This window comes from Ursus americanus, chromosome 11, assembly GCF_024610735.1.
Source record: "Ursus americanus isolate L20-20 chromosome 11, mUrsAme1.1.p, whole genome shotgun sequence".
NCBI classification, from domain to species: domain Eukaryota; kingdom Metazoa; phylum Chordata; class Mammalia; order Carnivora; family Ursidae; genus Ursus; species Ursus americanus.
The window spans coordinates 25,310,315-25,330,377 of record NC_142137.1 but is presented as its reverse complement, the minus strand read 5'-3'; the positions used below and the strand labels follow the sequence as shown (position 1 = coordinate 25,330,377).

At 37.7% G+C, this 20,063-nt stretch overlaps 1 long non-coding RNA gene across 1 annotated transcript; it reads right to left on the bottom strand.

Annotated features, from left to right (window-relative positions):
• Positions 1–7,338: 7,338 nt before the first annotated feature.
• Positions 7,339–19,944, bottom strand: LOC148109252 (uncharacterized). Its single transcript, XR_015726069.1, has 2 exons — positions 19,700–19,944; positions 7,339–9,340 (listed from the first exon to the last, which is right to left on the bottom strand). It is a non-coding gene; the product is annotated as an uncharacterized LOC148109252 (long non-coding RNA).
• Positions 19,945–20,063: the final 119 nt, after the last annotated feature.

The following is a 20,063-nucleotide window of genomic DNA, read 5'->3' as shown; positions in this document are numbered from 1 at the left end:
TTGTTCCTCAGCTGTAAGGAAGGCTGGGAAAGAAGTTTGGAATATTTTAAGCTCCTAAAGAGGGACCAGTCTTTGTCCTACAACCAGACTCAGAAAGTGGGAAATTCCTCAAACATAGAAAGGAGTTTAGATGCTGGGTGGTCAAAACAAAGGATAAATGTCCACTCAGGAAAAGAAAAAATAAAAAGTGTTATTTGCAGATGCTATAATAATCCACTTGGAAAATCTAAGGTAATTTATAGTCAAACTTGTAAAATTAGTGAAGACATTTAATTTCCCTTGACATAATACTAACACAAAAATTAATGGCATTTCTATAAATCAGCATTATGTAAACAATTAAAAAACTAATTGAAAAAGGAGACCATTCACTATAGTAAATATACTATAAGGTACCTGGGAATAAATCTAACAAAAGATATATACATTCTTTAAGGAGAAAACTGTAACATATTATAAAGGACATAAGGACTTAAAAAAAAATAGAGGTACATACCATGTTCTTCTTTGGGAAAACTTGATTTCAAAACATACCAATTTGATGTATAAATGTACCATAATTCCAAGTGGAATTTTTTATGCAACTTGAAAAAGTGATTACAATGCAAATGGAAGAGTAAATATCGAAAAATATCCTAAACAGTTCTGAAAGAAATGAACAAGGAGGTAGGACTTGCTCTTTAAAATATCAAGTCATTATAAAGCTTTAGCAATTAAAATAGCTTAATACTGGTTCAGAAATGTTTGAAGAAATCAGCTGAGGAGGATAGAAAGCCCAGAAACAGACTTATGTATTTAGGAAATCTTGATCTATAATAGAAGTGATACTGAAATCAGGGATAAAAAGGATGAACAATAAATAATGTTGGAACAATTCACTTTCTGCATAGAAAAATAAAATTAAGATCTCAACTTCACAGACAACACAAAAGCAAATTTCAGATAGATTAAAGCCTGAAGTGTAAAAAAAAAAAAAAACTTTTTAAAAAAGATTTTATTTATTTGACACAGAGAGAGAGTACAAGCAGGGGGAGCAGCAGAGGGAGAGGAAAAAGCAGACTCCCCCTGAGGAGGAAGACCGATGCAGGGCTGGATCCCAGGACCATGACCTGAGCCAAAAGCGGATGTTTAACCGATTGAGTCACCCAGGAGCCCCATAAAAAAACACAAAACTTTAAAGCCATTTGAAGGAAATACAGGGAATATCTTTAGGATCTTGGCTCACAGAAAGCGTCTTTTTTTTTTTTTTTTTTAAAGAGAGGGAGAGTGGGGAGGAGCAGAGGGAGAGACAGAATCTTAAGCTCCAGGCTCATCCCAGAGCCCCAGGCCTGGAGCCTGGAGCCCAGGCTTGATCTCATAACCCTGAGATCATGACCTGAACTGAAATCAAGAGTTGGATGCTTAACCAACTGAGTCACCCAGGCGCCCTTAAAATTTTTTAAACTAGACACAAAAAGTACAAATCATTAAGGCAAAGAACTGACATTTGACGTTAGTTTTTTTGTATGACAAAAAACATATAATCAAAGTAATGAAAACATATAATCAATGTAATGAAAAGCACAAATAACTCAACAGAAAGATGGCTATAGTATGTGAACAGAAATCAAAGGGATTAGGAAATCCAAATGATTCACCAACGTGTGAAAAGATGCTCAACCTTCCAGGTAATTAGGAAAAAAATAAGTAAAACAATAAGGAGATATCATGTATCACCAATTAAGGGTTGGCATTCAAATTGGGGAAAGGTAAATCTCTTAAACTACTGGCATAAGTATAAACAGGTATAATCTCTCAGGAAAACAATTTAGAAGTATGTTATAACATTTAAATAACATCTAGGCTTATAGAAACTCCTGTATATGTACTCAAAGAGACATATGCAAAGTTGCTCGTTGTCACTTCATTAGTAACACCAAAACAAACAAAAAAGGAAACAAACGTCCATTAACAGGAAAATGAATGAATAGAATTTTAGGTAAAACGAGGTAATCCACAGACTGAGTACTGAATAGTAGTTAAAAGGAACTAACTAGAATCTAAACAGACCAACATGAATTGATGTCAAAAATACAATATTGAGAGAAAAAAAGGAAGACACATAATTATATACACATTATGAAATCATTTTCATAAATTGAAAACATATGAAACATTGCACATTTTTATGTTTATAAAGTGTTCATTCATAGATATTCATAGAAAAGTATAAAATAATTAGCCAGAAAGACACATACATTGGTAGTCAACTCATAAGATGATCCCCAGTGAATCCTGGCCTTGTATAATCTCCTCCCCTTGAGTTTGACCAGGGCTTAGTGACTTGCTTGTAATGAATAGAATTTATGGTGTCACTTTCAAGATTAGGTATAAAAAAACTCTGACTTTTCTCTTGTTGGCTCTGGCTCTTCTAGCTCTGATGAAACGAGCTGCATGTTGTGAGCTGCTCTATGGAAAAGTCCATGTGCCAAGGAACTGAGGGCAGCATTTAGCTAAGAGCCGGGAAGGAACTAAAGCCCTCAGTCTGACCATTTTCAAGGAGCTGAATCCTGCCCACAACCACTGAGTGAATTTTGAAGTGGATTCTGCCCTAGTTGAACCTGCAGCCCTGGGTAACAACTTGATTGCAACCTTGTGAGAGATCCTGACCCAGAGGGTCCATGTAAAGCACAAGATCCCTGATCCACAGAAACTGTTAAGAAAATAAATGTTGTTTTAAGCCATTAAGTTTTGGGGTAATTTGTTATGCAGCAATAGATACTAATAAAACACAATATGAGGGTCATAGTCTGGATTGGGGAGAGAGTAGGAGCAAATGGGATTAGAGGAAAAATGAAGGGGAATTTAAAAAATACTTTAATAGAAATGACTTTCAAAAAAATGACAAAATGTTAGTAACTGTTAAAATCTGGGTTGTGGGAACATGGGTATTTATTTGGTACATTATCAAATGTGCTTTTCCATATTTTCTTTATTAAAAAAAAAAAAAAGAACAAATTCCCAATCCCAGACTATGAGAAAAACCTAGGACTGGAGCTCTTTAAAATAACATGATTGCTGGGATGCCTGGGTGGCTCAGTTGGTTAAGTGTCTGCTTTCAGTCCAGGTCATGATCCCAGGGTCCTGGGATGGAGCCTGGCATCAGGTTCCTTGCTCAGTAGGGAGCCTGCTTCTCCCTTTGCCTGCTGCTCCCCCTGCTTGTGCTAGTTTTCTCTCTCTCTCTGATAAATAAATAAAATCTTTGAAAAAAAAAAACCATGATTGCTTGTTACATTGAACTCCTTCTTGTCATGTGTTCAAAAAAGCTCATTTTATCTAAAGAAGAAAGACTCACAGAAGCTTCAAGGAAGAAAAGGGGAATTTTCACTACATTTGCTTTACAAAGAACATCCTGTCCAAGTATTTAAGGGTGAGAAAACCTTAGTCATTAATACATGTCCTACCTACTTTTCCCCTTTCATAGCCTTACAAAGAAGCACACTTGAGAAATGATTAGTCCATCACAAAATATGAATCAATTTTGAATATGTAGCTTTATAATTTATTATAGAAATATAGTTGATATACATTACATTAGTTTCAGATGTACATCATGATTCAATAAGTCTATACCTTATGCTATGCTCACCACAAGTGTAGCTACCATCTGTCACCATAAAATGCTATTACAATATCATTGACTATATTCCCTGTGCTGTACCTTTTAATCCTGTGACTTATTCATTCCATAACTGGAAGCCTGTATCTCCCACTCCGCTTTACCTATTTGCCCAACAATCATCAGTTTGTTCTCTGTATTTATGGGTCTGTTTCTGTGTAGCTTTATATTTAAAACAATGCTTTAAAAACCTAATACTTCATATTAGAATTTGTGTCTTCATTATTGCTTCTAATCTTTCACTTTTTTCCCCCCAAACTTAGATATATCATTTCCAAGACTGAAGTAGAGGGTGCATTTTTAAATTTTTTTTCAAATTTAAATACAGTTAATTAATATATAATGTTAGTTTCAGAGGCAGAATTCAGTGATTCCTCAGTTTTATGTAACACCCAGTGCTCATTATATCATGTGCCCTCCTTAATGTCCATCACCTAGTTACCCCATTCCCACCTCCCTCCCCTCCAGCAACCCTCAGTTTGTTTCCTATGATTAAGAGTCTCTTATGGTTTGTCTCTAGAGGGTACATTTAAAGACAAAATTGCAATTATGGGCTTTCTTATTTGAACCGGGATTACAGTTGGCCCTCGAACAACGTGGGGGTTATACACAGCAAGGGCCGACTCTTGCACAGTGGAAAATCTGTATATGTCTTTTTTTTTTTTTTTAAGATTTTATTTATTTATTCGACAGGATAGAGATAGTCAGCGAGAGAGGCAACACAAGCAGGGGGAGTGGGAGAGGAAGAAGCAGGCTCATAGCGGAGGAGCCTGATGTGGGGCTCAATCCCATAATGCCGGGATCACGCCCTGAGCTGAAGGCAGACACTTAACTGCTGTGCCACCCAGGTGCCCCTGTATATGACTTTTGACTCCCCCAGAACTTAACTACTAATAGCCTACTGTTGACTGGAAGCCTTACCAGTAACATAAACAGTTGATTAACACATATTTTGTATGTTATGTGTATTATATGCTATATTATAACAATAAAGAGAAAAAGAAAATATTAAGATAATCGTAGGAGGAAATACATTTACAGTATTGTGTTTATTGAAAAAATCTGTGTATAATTGGATCTGTACAGTTTAGACCAGAAATGTTTAAGGGTCTACTGTAAATATTTTTCTGAAAGGCAGAATGGAATAGCAACTTAGTGCAGAGGTTTGAGCCTTGGTGAGGTGAGAAAAGTGTTCAAGCTGCTCAAAATGACCTACTGACATATCTTGGCTATAGGAAGATGAGTGGCTTTGCTGCAAAGTGGATTTCAGGCAATTATGTGTACAACTGCTTAGGGCATGAAAGATTTCTAACAATTTGGACTACAAGTAGGGAATAAGTATCTTAGAAACCTTTCCTACCATCTTGTTCTTTCCATCTGGGTCCAGAGGGCCTAATCATGGAATGAAGCAGAGAAATAACCAAATATTTGTGAGCATTACAGGGGTGAGGACTTGCAGAAAATCCTAAACATCCAAGGTCTTGACATTCATAGGATCCAAAATTCATGCTCTAAAGGCGGAACATTTCTGGAAACAACTTATCACCCACAGATTTCTGTCATTAAGGCATTATATTATCCTAATCAATACATCTTCTAACAATGGGCTGGATGATATTTTTAATATATTTTAAGAGGAAAGCAGGATTTTCCAGAGGTCATTACTTTAGACCTTATTATTTTAGAGATGCCTAGTTATCTCATGTTTATAGATTTCTAGGAAAGTTTACTTTGGTAATCTTGAATTTTGTTTCTCTTTCTACAGTCTTTAGAACATAAACAGAATAATAGTGGCCACATATACATTTATTAAAGTCACATTTCTCCCGGGATATAAGTCATTCACTCAGAATCTATTTAATGAACCATTGTGTGTGTGTGTGTATGTGTATCCATCCAGAGCTCAAGTAGCATGGAATAATAGGTTTACTGCCTGCCTTGATATAATTACATTCTAAAACAGAAAAATTTGTTAGGTGTCAAGTTTTTGATGTATCAGGTTAAGTTTATGATTTCTTTTAGACTTTATTAAATATTGGAAATAGCTTATGGATCTTTAATTCTTTCCTTACGTACTCTTAGATGTCTAGGGATCTCAGGCTGGAACCCACTGGAAACACTGAGTGACTGACTATTTGTCCATTCTGGTCTTTCAGGCACTGTGATAACTGAATCTCTGCAAAGCTGATCTGGATAATTAACATATATTTAAATTTGAAGATGGCTCAAAATCTAGTAACAAATTTGCCACAGTCAATTAAGTCTCTTTGTGTGAGAATGGCCCAAATAATGAGCTGTATTTTAAGAAACCATACTTAGGTATGAATTGAAGGGACTCCAGTAAGCTACTGTTTTCTGGTTTTTGTTTTTTTTAAAGATTTTATTTATTTGAAAGAGCACAAGCAAGGGGAACAGCAGAGGGAGAGAGAGGGAGAGAGAGGAGCAGGCTCCCCTGCTGAGCAGGGAGCCTGATATAGGGCTCAGTCCCAGTACCCTGGGATCATGACCTGAGCTGAAGACAGACGCTTAACCAACTGAGCCACCCAGGTGCCCTGCCAGTAGGCTACTGTTTAATATCAAATTTCCATTAGGAGGGAAGTGAAGGGTCTTGTAATGGACACCTATTAAGTTTGGCATCCAGCCTCCCCTCTCTGCAAACTTCTCCCTTTTCCCCTTATCTACATGGTCATAGGATAGCCTCCAAGCAGCCATGGTAATAAATTATGTCCCCTAACTTTCATATTAAATACAGTTTCGGCTGGGCAGAGACTCAGACTTGAAAAATTTGGAATTGGGAGTAAGAGATCTGGTCTGTGTTTAAGTTGAAATCTTTAATTCAGGAGATATAAAATGGTTTGTGCAGCCATATTTTCTAACATGAAGACTAGGTAGTTAAAGAGATACATAGAGCGGAACAAAGAAAGTGTCTCATGCGTAATTACAGTCCCACCCTGAGACATGGCCTTGGTTTCATTCTTATGTTTTCCACTTTTTGCTTAAGTTAACTTGAATTGGTTTCTGATTCTTGAAAACAGAAGTGATCCAAGAGATAGACTGTCTTGATTGAAGCCTACTGGTTAGTCCCACAGGCACATTATTGCCTCTATCACATCAGCCAGTTGTTATCAAATGCACAAAGAATGCAGTCTCTGAAGATCTAGGAATACAATCAAGGTGCCCCAGAAGAGTCAAAATGAGATCCGACAAGTCCAAGATTTATATGCACATATATGCATATCTATGCATATATATTTCTTTACTATAAAGTCAAGTAATTATTTTTTAAACTATTTTATCATCACATAATCTTTTTTTTTTTTTTAGTAATTTCTACACCCAACATGGGGCTCGAATTCACAACCCTAAGATTGAGAGTTGCATGCTCTACCAACTGAGCCAGCCAGGTGCCCCTTAGGTAATAGTTTAAATAGCTGTCACCGTCTTTAAAATGTTGAGACTAATAAAAGGGAATGGATAGGCAACTATCTCCCCCATGGTACTCAGAGCAGCAGAATAGTCTCTGTTCGTGGGTAATTTCTTTCTCTAATTTTGGGGGTAAAAATGACCCTCTCCATAGTTTCATTATTCAAATACAGAAAGCATAGTTCTCCATTCTTCATAAAAATGCTGGGGTGGACACAGCTGTTAAAAACTGGATAATTAAAATGTCAATCAGAACAGGAGAGATAAAATGACTTTACTTGAATGGAACAGTTGAGCTGAATTAAAATTGGAAGAAAAATAAAATAGGTTACAAAAGAAACAAAGCAAACAATTTGACATTGCCTAGGTCTCCAAGAAGCATAGTAGAAGGATGATAACAAATAGTACTTGCTCAAACATTGCCATAGGTGAACTGGAGAACATGCACTTGCTAAGACATGAACATTCATACACTTTACCTTACTTGTAACATTTTCTTCCTTCTGCTTCTGTTGTCATGTACACAGTAAATGTGACTTACTTACAAACAATACTTAAAATTTGATATTAAAAAAGACATACTATTTCTATAGCATCTTGTTTATTTCTTTAGCAATCTATATATCCCAACAAATTAAATGGATAACAAACAATAAATAACAAAACATATTTTGAAACTATCAAGAGATATATAAAATATATGGTTATTAATAAGAACTGAACAATTAAGATTTTTTAAATAGTACAATCACTTTTCTATTTATAATTAAGATATGTGTGTTGGTTGGGGTTCTCCAGAGAACAGAACCAATAGGAGATATATATATATATATATATATATATATATATATATATATATATATATATGGAATGAGAGTGAGAGAGGAAGAAAGAGGGAGAGAGAGAGAGGGAGCAGGAGCTAGCTAGCTGGCTAGATAGAGGGAGAGACTGAATGATTATAAGGAATTGCCTAACATGATTATGGAGGCTGACAAAACCCAAGATCTATAGTTAGCAAGCTGGAGACCTAGGAGAGCTGATGTGTAGTTATATTCTGAGTCTGAAGGCCTGAGAACCAGGAGAGCCAACAATTTAAGGTCTAGTCCAAAGCTGTCAGACTCAAGACCCAAGAAGAGCTGATATGGCAGTTCAAGTTTGAAGGCAGGGGAAGAAAAAATCAATGTCCCAGCTCAAAGCAGTCAGGGAGGAGTTTCCTCTTACTCAGTCTTTTTGTTCCATTTAGGTCTTCAGCTGATTGAATGAAGCTTACCCACATTAGGGAGGGCAACCTGCTTTATTCAGTGTACTCATACAAATGTTAGCTTATCCAGAAACACCCTTAGAGACAAACCCAGAATAATGTCTGACCAAATGTTGGGCACTCCATGGCCTAGTCAAGTTGATACATAAAATTAACCATCAGAAGTCCACTGCTTGTCAACTTGGAACCCATATATGCAACTCCTTAAACCAAATTTAATTTCTAAACAATGATAATAACAAGGTCATAATTCCACCTAACATGATACAACTATCCTACATACAACCAGAAATATACTAATTCTTTCTCCTGAAGATGAGCTAGTATCGTTGAGTGATGTTCACTCTTCTTGATGTCCCATAATCCAAATTCTATGATGTAAAATTAACAATACTTAAATATTATGACATAAATTCAGTATATCTTACATTATATGATAAGGAAATAAGAGGGAAGAAAACAAAGATATTTGTGATACACATACATACATGCATAACAAAATAAGGAGAAATACTCATGACAATTACAGCCTTCATTTCTATAATTAGTCAAATGGTCATCGCTGGTATTTAAAACTACCTTCTTCCACTATCCATTCCGCATTCCCTTTGTCTTCAGCAAGCACCTTAGCTGGCCATGATTCTTTGCCTGGTGGGGTGACCCAAATCTTCATTCTTGAGGAGTCTGAGCCATTAGTAGTTCTGTCCGGACTGGGTTGTTGTAGTTTTCCATTGGCCTTAATCACAGGGCACGGTAATATTGAGGGATCCCCTGTATTTCAGACATACTCTTCTTTCTCTCTACAGTGGATGAGTAGTCCAATTTCCCTTTGGTAGTCAGGATCAATCACTGCAGGTAGCACAGTAACTCCTTCCTTTGCTGTTGATTCAGACACATGAGGAACCCACAGTGGCCAGGCAGCAGTATGAACTTCCAGTTCAATGGAATCATTGTTGTATGGTCTGGTAGAAGCATTCCTCCCTTTGGAGCAAAGATCTCTAGGCCAGCGGAACATAAGGCCATGGAAACAAGAAGCAAAAATTTTGCTAGTGGATTACTAGAGGTACTAATGAGTACTACCACTCCCATTTCTACCCCTTGATTCCTGGACCTGTGAATTCTGGCTATTGGAGAAACAGTATCATGTATTAGGTATCTAATTAACCACCAGATTTTCCTGTTATATTAGGAAATGGGTTCAGTGATCAGAATTTGGTGACTGATAATATACAAATGCTGGAGCACACATATTCATATAAATTTCTATTCTTTATTGAGGAAATATTTATTTAAAAATATACTGATACAAACGTGAAGTTCTAATAAAATTCATGTAAGTATACATTTATAACCAGATAACCTGTCAGGTAAATGTGATTAAACTTCATTGTTTTAAAAATATCCTCTAATGCAGATGCCATAAAATACTCTATTTTATAGTGGGAGATTTGGAAATGAGATTGGCCATCAGAGTGAATACACGAGACTGAATGAACAATATGATTTACATGTTCCATGTATTCAGGCCATTCTAGTCAGGCATGCAAAGTTTATGGGCATTAGGAGTTAACTTACTGTGTTTTTTTGCATATTAGAGAATTTGGAAAATAAAAAGTATAAGTTTCACTGATTTATCAATGGAAAAAGCATTTAAAGCAGTGTACATTTGCATTACATAAACTCAGTGTAACAAATGTATTAAGTACCTACTAAGGCCAGGTTCTTAAGTATAAAAATATAAACAGGACACAGTTCACATTCTCCATGAGGTTATCACTTAATGGGTGGGTGTGGGGGGCATAAGAGACACATTCTAATTAATAAAGAGTGAAGTAAAACAGAGGAAACTGCTATTTAAGATTGCAAGTCGAATGCATGATTAGATCTGCTTCTTGCTGAAATCCCACCAAAATGACAATAAAAGGATTTTTTAAAAGACACACAAAGACATAGACAACAGGAGGTGAGAAAACAAAATAAAAATATTGGGATCTCAAAAGCAAATGGGCTAGTGACAACTGAGTTAGTGAAACCAGAAAAGTTGAATCCTAAGCCTACAGTGGAAAAAAAGCAAGTGAATTACATTATAGAACTCTCGAGTAACCTGGGAAATACAGAACCTGAGGTACCTCTGAAAATGTAGGTAAGGAGGAGCTAAAATTCTGAAAGTCTGTTTACAAAAGCTCCCTACAGCTCTGTCCCACCCAGCAGAACACTCCCAAAGTTTTCTAATTTCTGGAGAGTGAAGCAGAGGGAGTCTGGACCAAGAGGCATAAGGATGTATGAGGGCAGGGGCCTTTTATACTGAGAATAGGGGGATTAAATAAATGTTTACTAACTGAATACAGACACTGCCAGTCTTTTTCTACTTTCAATTCTTTGTTTTGGATGACCATTCTGTGCATTGTAAGATTTTAAGCAGCATTCCTGATCTCTATCCAGTAGATACCAGTAGCACTGCTCCCCCAGCTGTGACAACAAAAAATGTCTCCAGACATTGTCAGTGTCCCTGGGGAAGGGGAGTAGATTGCTTTCAACTGAAAACCACTGGCCTACAGTAATGCCTATAGTCAAATACCTCTATCCATGAGCTTCCATTTAGCTTTGTAGTGCCTCTCTCTTAACTATGAGTAGAGAGCCAAAGTTCACCAGACATCCAAGGAAAAAATGAGAAAAAAACTTGGTGGAAATAGGCTATGAGAAAGAAGAAACCTTTTAAAAAAGATATAGCATCTATAAAACAAGAACTCTTAGAAATTAAGAATATGGTAGAAATGAAAAACTTAAAAAAGCACTGGAGAACAAAGTTAATGAAATCTCCAGAAAGTGAGGTAAAAAGACAAAGAGATGGAAAAATAGGAGAGGACACAGTGATAAGAAAATTGAAGTAACAGTCTAGGAGGACTGTATGAGGAAAAAGCTTAAGTTGCTATAACAAAGAGACTCCAAAATACAGTGGTTTAAATAGCATATAAGTTTATTTCTTTATGACCTAAGATAGATGGCTCTGCATTATGACCAGCTGGCTCTGTTGTGCTAAACATGTTGCATCCATATCCATCCCTGTATCCAGGGCTGCTGTTTTAATTAATGTTTTCTAACTAGCAGGAGGGAGGTCAATAAGAACCACAAACATAAAGATACAACTCATAAGGTATACGTAATACTTCAGCTCACATCTAGCTGCGAGGAAGGCTGCGGAATGTAGTCTTGCATATGTGGTCATATTCTCTGCTCAAACTCAAGAGTTCAATTATTAAAAGGAAGGAGAGGATAAAAAGGAAGGAGAGAATGGACATTGGAGGAAGTTGAGCACTATCTTCACTATAAGGTCTAACACATAAAAGGAGATCCAAAGAGAGAACGAGAGAAAATAGTGGGGAGAGAATCAGCAAAGAAATATGTGACTAGGTTTTTTGCTGTGGTAACAAACAACTCCTAAATTGTAATAGCTTATAAAAACAAAGGTTTGGGGCGCCTGGGTGGCTCAGTCAGTTAAGGACCCTTAACTGACTCTTGGTTTCGGCTCAATCATGATCTCAGGGTTGTGAGATCTCAGGGTGGGCTCTGTGCTCAGCGTGGAGTCTGCTTGAGATTCCCTCTCTCCCTCCTCCTCTGCCACTTCCCCTGTTCACGCTCTCTCTCTCTCTCTCAAATAAATAAATCTTAAAAAACAAAAACAAAACAATGAAGGTTTATTTCTTTCTCAACTTGCATGTCCATTACAGGTCAGCTGGAGGTTCTGTTCCATGCTTTCTCACACAGGCTGACAGAACTTCTATCATCTAGAAAGGTGAGAGGAACTGGGGGAGGAGGGGAAACCTGGTGAATCATACATTGATTTCTAAAGCTTCAACCTGTCATTTTTGCTCATATTTTACTGGCCAAATTAAGTCAAATGGCTAACCTAAGGGTACAGCAAAGTGCAATCCTACTATGTGCCAGAAGGAGAAAAACTGGAAATGGTTAGTGAATGATTAATGACTACTACAGCTCACCCAAATATGTGACTGACACTCCTTCCTGTGGGCAAAATACACTCATCCCCCCACAACCTAAAAGTCCCATCTTGTCATAGCACAGAGCTCAGTGTCTAGAATCTTTGAATGCTATACTGTAGTCTTGGTCCAGAGATCTAACTAAAAAGCCACATTACTTCTCCTCATAAACCAAAACATGATGATGGGACAGAATCAGGATAATCTCAGGAATGGGGTGATTGCAGGTACACAGCAGACAGTGGCCCACTGCAACAATGTAATGAAACAGTGGTTTCCAAATTATTTTTGCCCTAGTGGAATTTAAAAAAATCTCACGTCAAATACCAATGTGTAAAACAGATCAAAGTATACCACTCTGCTTGGGAATTGGAAAGCTGCCTGATCTCCACTTACCCTCAGCTTGGGGTTGCTTTTGAGGAAGTTCCATGAAATCTTTACAGGTCACAAAGCATAGAGGAAGTGAGGTCATCAAGGGATAGCCAGGTTTTGTTACGGCAAAGAGGGCTAAGGGACTGTTTAGAGAAGATGTTGAGGAAATGGGAGATTATAGATGATAGACTGTGAGTTCCAAAGGATCCAATGGAATGATGTGAGAGGTGGAAAGGCATGGGAAACTGGGTCAGGTGAGGAGACATACAAGTGCTATGGTGATCTCTCCTTTCATCACACTGGCCTAGTCAATGTCCCAACAATTTTAAGCTCAACTTTTATGTTGCTCTATGCTTTTACCTGAACAACTGATCATTGCTGAAGAGAACACATCATTAGGTTGACTGGTCAGAACTTAAAATTATGGCCACAAATCTCAAATCTCAATAATGCCTGGCAATCTTATTACACTTACATAATATGTACACTTTTTCACTATCCAAAACAAACCTTTCCAAGGTGAGATAATTGTTTTGGAGAGAAGGTGAAATAATTGTTTTGGATAGTGAAAAAGTATAAATATTCAATAAATATGGAGCATCTATTAAGTGCCAAGCATTGTTCTAAGCACTACAGATACAGCAGTGGACAAAACTGCTCTATCTCTAGTCCGTCTTTGCTCTCAAGGAGCTTAAATTTCAGTGGGAGGAGACAGAAAATAAACAACTATATAGGATTACATATGGTATTAAGTGCTAGGGAGAAAATTATAGCAGGTTAGGGGGAAAGGGCAGGCTGGTGGGAGTGGCAGATCATGTAGATCCTTCTAGGACATAGTAAAGCCTTTGCCTTTAACTTTGAGCGAGATGTGTAAGGCACTGGTAGAGTCAGAGCATAAAGAGTGGCATAATCCAACTTAGGTTTTGAAAGATCATTTTGCCTGTAATGGTGAGAACAGACCACAGGGGAGAAAAGGTGTTAGCAGGGAGACTGGTTATTGGCCTGGGTCTCTGATCATCTTTGATTATCTTCTTGGCTTACATCCTTACTTTCCCCCAATTCCACATGTTCTGAAGGAAATAACTATTAAAGTATAATTTTTCAAAAACCTAAAAACATGACTCTTATACAAATACAAAATAAAAATGTTTCAAATATTTATGAATTCATTAATGTCTCTCAAACTGGATATAGACATTGAAAAAAGGAAAGACTATTAGGATCAAATTGCCAGGTTAGATACAAAAGTTGTTAATGATCCTCAGGGTAATCAAAGCATAACCTGCAGGGTTATCTTTTCTAGCAGAGAGAAATCTGCACATTAACATGTAACATCATAGTGTTTGAGCTCTGATTAAATAGTAAAGAGCCAAACATAGGTTTATTCCTTGCTTGAATCTGTTGAACAATGTTCTAGCATACTGACTCTCTTTTGCTTTACTTCCAAATTTTGGGTAAATTAAAAAAATATTTTTAAATTGGCATATAGTATTGCTTTTTCTTCTTTTTTTATTGAAGTATAGTTGATGTGATTTTACATTAGTTTCAGGTGTACAGCACAGTGATTTGACATGGGTAAATTTTCTTTTCTTTTTTCAAAGTATTTTTCTTTTCTTTTGCTTTTTTTAAGATTTTATTTTATTTGACAGAGAGAGAGAGAGACAGCGAGAGAGGGAACACAAGCAGGGAGAGTGGGAGAGGGAGAACGGGCTCCCGGCTAAGCAGGGAGCCCAATGCGGGGTTTGATCCCAGGACCCTGGGATCATGACCCAAGCCAAAGGCAGCTGCTTATTGACTGAGCCACCCAGGCGCCCTGACAGGGGTAAATTTTCTTAATAGTTTTCCATGAAAATTGATTAATGTTTTTAGTTTACTGGAGGAATTTGGGATGGCACTACAGGTCAATTTCTCTTTCTCTTCTTTGGGTTTCTTACATTTTCCTTTGATCTCTGTCCTTTGCTATTGAAATAATGTAGGCAAAAGATGCAAAGGACCTGAATTTAGGCAGTGGCATTACTTTTGTTATTAGGTTTACACTCAAGATGAGACCTTTCCTTGATCTGATTCTTAAATTTTGGGGCTACTATGTATATCGTCCATGAATGTAATCTTCTTTAACAAGCATTAATTAATCTTAGGGTCTCAGTCTCTGGATGACTCCTTTACCTTCAAGCACTCAGCTTTCACATAAACATCAGTAACTCCCAACTCTTAGTCTCTAGCCTAGGCTACTCTCCCATATACCAGATGTGTAATTTAAAACGCTCCCTGGGTGTCTCTATCAAAAGCTAAAAATTCCAGTTGAATTCACTGTTTCTATCACAGTCCAAATGTATCCCACTCTTCCTGTATTCTCTATTTCTGTCCATGGCACCACCATTCACCCAGTTGCCCAAATTTGTAACCTTGGATCCATCACTGGTTCACATTCCAGAACTACATAATCAATTCTAGTTCCTTCTGTATCATAAATATCTCTTCAATCTAATCCCTCTTCTCTCCCACTCCCACCTCAGCCTCTTTTAGGCCTTTACCATCTTTTCCTTTAATTATGCATTAGTCTTAGTACTGCAAAAAAATTTTCCACGCTGTTGTGAGAGTTCCGTTCCTAAAATGCCCAAATAATTCTATTATTGTCCTGCTTAAATCTTCAAATGAATCCCCCTTTCCTAAAGGATAAAATTTACGTTTTTTTAGCACAGAATGTAAGTGGGCAGATTGGCTTCATCACCATCCCCATGATTTCCACCAGTAACCCTAAGAAACAAAATAGTGTGGGGCTCCTGGGTGGCTCAGTTGGTTGAGCATCTGACTCCAGGTTTCAGCTTGGGTCACGATCTCAGGGTCCTAAATTCCAGCTACCTGGCTCTGCACTCAACCTCAGTGGGGAGTCTGCTTGAGATTCTCTCCCTCTCTTTCTGCCCCCCCCCAAAATACGTTTTAAAAACCCCACAAAACAGTGTTTGCCATACTGATGCAGCTTTAAGACAACTTCTCCAGTCCTTGTTTCTATCTAGACTTCTGCCACTTACTCCTCCCTAGGGAGACATTCTGAAGCTGCTACTAGGTGAATTCCTACTTATTCTATAAAATACCACTCAAAAATCGCTTTCTCTTTGGAGACATTTCTGACTCTTCTCCAAACTCCTAGATGCAATTAGTTCTATCTTTAATATTTCTAAGACATTTATGTATTATCTCCTTTAATATTTAATTTTATTGTACACATTTGGTTTTATATCTTATTCTTTGAGAGCACAATTGTGTTCTAGTCATCTTTGTTTGTTGTGGTACCTACCACAATGAATTATTGCTTTTTGTTTTGCTTTGTTGTGTCACATTTTCTAAGATAGCTGAGATAAAAAGCAAATTTAATGTAACTCAAACTTGAAGGAAGAAAATTTATTGAGGTTTATTTTAAATCAATGGTTGTTAACCTTTTGGATTAGAGATCCCTATAAAAAAGTATGATGAAAGCTATAACTTTCTTCTCAGAAAAATATATATACATACAAAATTTTGCAAACAAGTTTTGTGGGATTCATAAATCTCCTGAGCCCACTAATGAATGACAAATTGAACTCTTTTAATTTTTATTATTTTACTTCATAAGAAGTATACACCTATGGAACAAAATTTTATAAGTACTCAAGTTTATAATGAACGGTGTCTCTCCTAGCCCTGTTCCCACACTCCTCACCTCAATTCCTCTTTTACCAAAGTGACCAATTTTTGTGTAACCTTCTGGAGACCGTCTGTGCATATGCATGCATGAGCATTAAGAATTCTTTTCCTCTGACACTTTTTTTCATTTATTTTGGCAATTGTTCCACATTAGTACATAAGATTTCAAATGCATAGAATTCTACTGCATTGCTGTACCCTAATTGTGTTTACAATATATATTTTTAGAGTTTGAAACAATTTCAAGTTTATAAAAAAGTTGTAAGCATAGTACAAATAATTCTTTTCCAGAACCAGTAAGTTGTTAACTTGATATCCTATCACCCTTGAATGCTTTTCTATATATTTTCTACAAATAAAAATATTTGCTTACATTGACCACAATATAATTATCAAAATCAGGAAATTAACATTATACATTACTATCATCTAATACTCAGACCCTATTCAAATACAACTAGTTATCCCAATAATGTCCTTCATGTCAGATGCAGTTTCTCAATCTTTCCCTGACTCTTATAGCTATAATGCTTTTGAAGATTACAGGCTAGCTATTTTTTAAAGTTTTTAAAAATTTTTATTTATTTATTTGATAGAGAGTACAAGCAGGGGGAGAGACAGGGAGAGGTAGAAGTAGGCTCCTGCTGAGCAGAGAGCCGAATGCAGGGTTTGATCCCAGGACCCTGGGACCATGACCAGAGTCGAAGGCAGACGATCAACTAACTGAGGGACCTAGGCACCCCAGGCTAGCTATTTTTTAGAATGAACCCTAATTTGCTTTGTCTGATGCTTTCTCATATTAGCATCATGTTATGTATCTTTGGCCAGGAATATAACAGAAGTGATGCTGTGATCTTCTAACTGTGTTTTATCAGGTGGCATATAATTTCTATTTATCCCATTGTGATGATATTCATATTGACCATTTGATTAACATGGAGTCTGATAGACTTCTTTCCACTGTAAATTTACTCATTTTTTCCATTTGTAATTAGTAAGTATTTTGGGGGAGGTGACTTTGAAAATATGTAAATATCTTATTTCTCATGAAACATTCAATTTATTCATTTATTTAAATATATCAATATAGGCTCATGATTTCCTGTTTTATTCAATGGATTATGACATGTTAACCATCATTATTTTGATGCTCAAATTTTCCCAGATTTGGCCAGTGGTAGTCTATTCAAGCTGGTTTCTGTATGTTGTTGAAATGTCCCCATTAATTCTTTGAGCACTTTCTTGCTTTCTGGCACAACAAGATGATCCAGGCTAAACTTGTGTTTTTCCTGCCCTAGTGGTGGAATCAGTTATTTCTCCAAGGATTCTTGGTTCCCTTTAGTGGAGAATAATATTTAGAAGACACTATCTGGGCCCTTTATATACTCATTATTATTAATGGGGTGCCCCTGCTACTAGGCCTTCTCAGTGGACAAAACCAGGGAAAACACACACACACACACACACACACACACACACACACACAGTGCATGCATGCACATATATATAAATATACACATATATACATTTACATCTATATTTATTTCTGTATTTATATGTATTTCCAGTCACTGATATTGCTAATTCTAATCCAGCATTACAGAGTTCATTCTACTTTTCTCTGTTTTTCTTTTTCTTTTTCTTTGGGGGGAAACGGCAGAGAGGGAGAGGGAAAGACAGAGAGAGAGAGAGACAAAATCTGAAGTAGGCCCCATGCCCAGAGAGGAGCCCGAGGTGGGGCTCAATCTCATAACCCTGAGATTATGACCTAAGCTGAAATCAAGAGTCAGATGCTTAACTGAGCCACCCAGGTACCCTGACTTTTCTGTTTTCATATTTGTAACTCCCTTTTCTGACAGTGAGAAACTGGACTCCCATTATCCTTAATATATTTTCTTACTTGATCAATTCTTCTGAATGTAAGCAAACTCCCACTCAGTGCTGCCCCCTCCCCTGCATAGAAACTCTTCTTACCCTACCCATGATCCAATACTCTGCAACAGGCTGATGCTTTCCCCTAACCCTCCAATGTCCTCCTCTTCTTACCTGTGCTCTGACACCCTTTGTTCCAGGAAGGGAAGGGAGGGGGAAAAGGGCCCATGATTTCTTTAACATTCTCTTTCACCCATTCTTTTACTCTTACAAATAATACTGTAATTAATAATCATGTCTATAAAAGGTTAGTATATGTTTAAAGTAAATTCCTAGAAGTGGATTTGCTGGGTCAGAGTATGGGCATTTGTAATGTTGTTGACTGTGCCACATTACTTTTCACAGAGTTTGAACTCATGATGATGCCTGAAATAACTCTTAAGAATGGTAATGCATAGGAAGACCTAAAGTTACAGGATAACATTTGAGAAAAATTAAGACAACTTATTTTTCTCTTCTCTGAAAATAAATTTATTGTTATATAAATCAAGTTTCCTACTAGTTCAGTTTCTTGGTAAAGAAAATGAAACAAAATTTAGCCATCACAAGCAAATTTAGGAATACAAAACAATAACCAAACAGAATGGGTAAAAAGTAACTTTAAGAACCCTTGGAAACATGAATTAGCACCATATGCTGAATGGGAGTTAGTACAGAAGCTCTGCAATTTACAAGGCAAAAATGAAAGCGGGAGCATACAAAACAGCCAGGAAATATTTTTTCTATCAGACTTGTTCGTCAGATACTTGTCAGAAAACCATTTTCCGGGTCATTAGCTTACATCCTACAGCCCAGCAATGGTATCCAGCACTGTTAGAGAGTGTCCCCTGCCATTCCCTTGGGCATGTCAGAAATTGGGAGTTTGCAGCTATGAGGTTTGCCCAGGACTTTCCAGGGTTTTGCACTGGATGCACGTTTGTGCTGCACTCCAAGAACCCCTTCAGTCCCAAGCAAGCCTGGACATTAGCCACCCTAGCACCAGGCTACACAGGGAGAGAACCTGCGCTGTCCAACACAGCACCACGAGCCAGACGGGGTTATTTACACTTAAGTACAATTAAAATTAAGTTCCTCGGTCGCAGTAGCTACGTTACAACCGCTCAACTGCCACAAGTGGCTAATGGCTACCGTATTAGAAAATGCAGATCTAGAATTCTTCCATTATCGCACAAGGACTATTGGACAACGCTGACATTGACAGTTTCAAGTTAAAAGAAAAAAAGCTCGGAAGCCATTAGGCTCCACTATCCAAAAATAATCAACAGATGTTATTACTCTTTCCAAATAGGTTGAGGGGGTAAATTATGCTAAGAAACCACTAAGTAAAAAGCTGCAAAGGCACCTGCCAGCAGGCTTTCTCAAGGAACTCACTCGTAATTCCCACGGCGGAGGCCGTCCGGCTTTCTGCGGTGTGAAGTAACTACTCAGACTTCTAGAACGCAGGGAACTCCCAAAGCAGTGGGCGACCGAGGGCCCAGATCCCCGAGATTCAATTGTTCGACGTGGTGGACGCCTGTAGTCGCAGGGTGGGCGAGCCTCGGCTTGGTGGTCCACAGCCTGACGCAGCCCTCGCTCTCGCATCCCTTCAGTCAGGTGCTTGTCGCCGGCTGGGAGCGCGAACCCGCCTGTGTGTGCGCGCTTCCGCAAGCGCGCTGGCCCGAGGGCCGCGAGAGGCTCTCGGCAGCCAATGGGGCGGGGCGCCGCGCGCCGAAGGCGGGGCCATGACGCGCGCGCC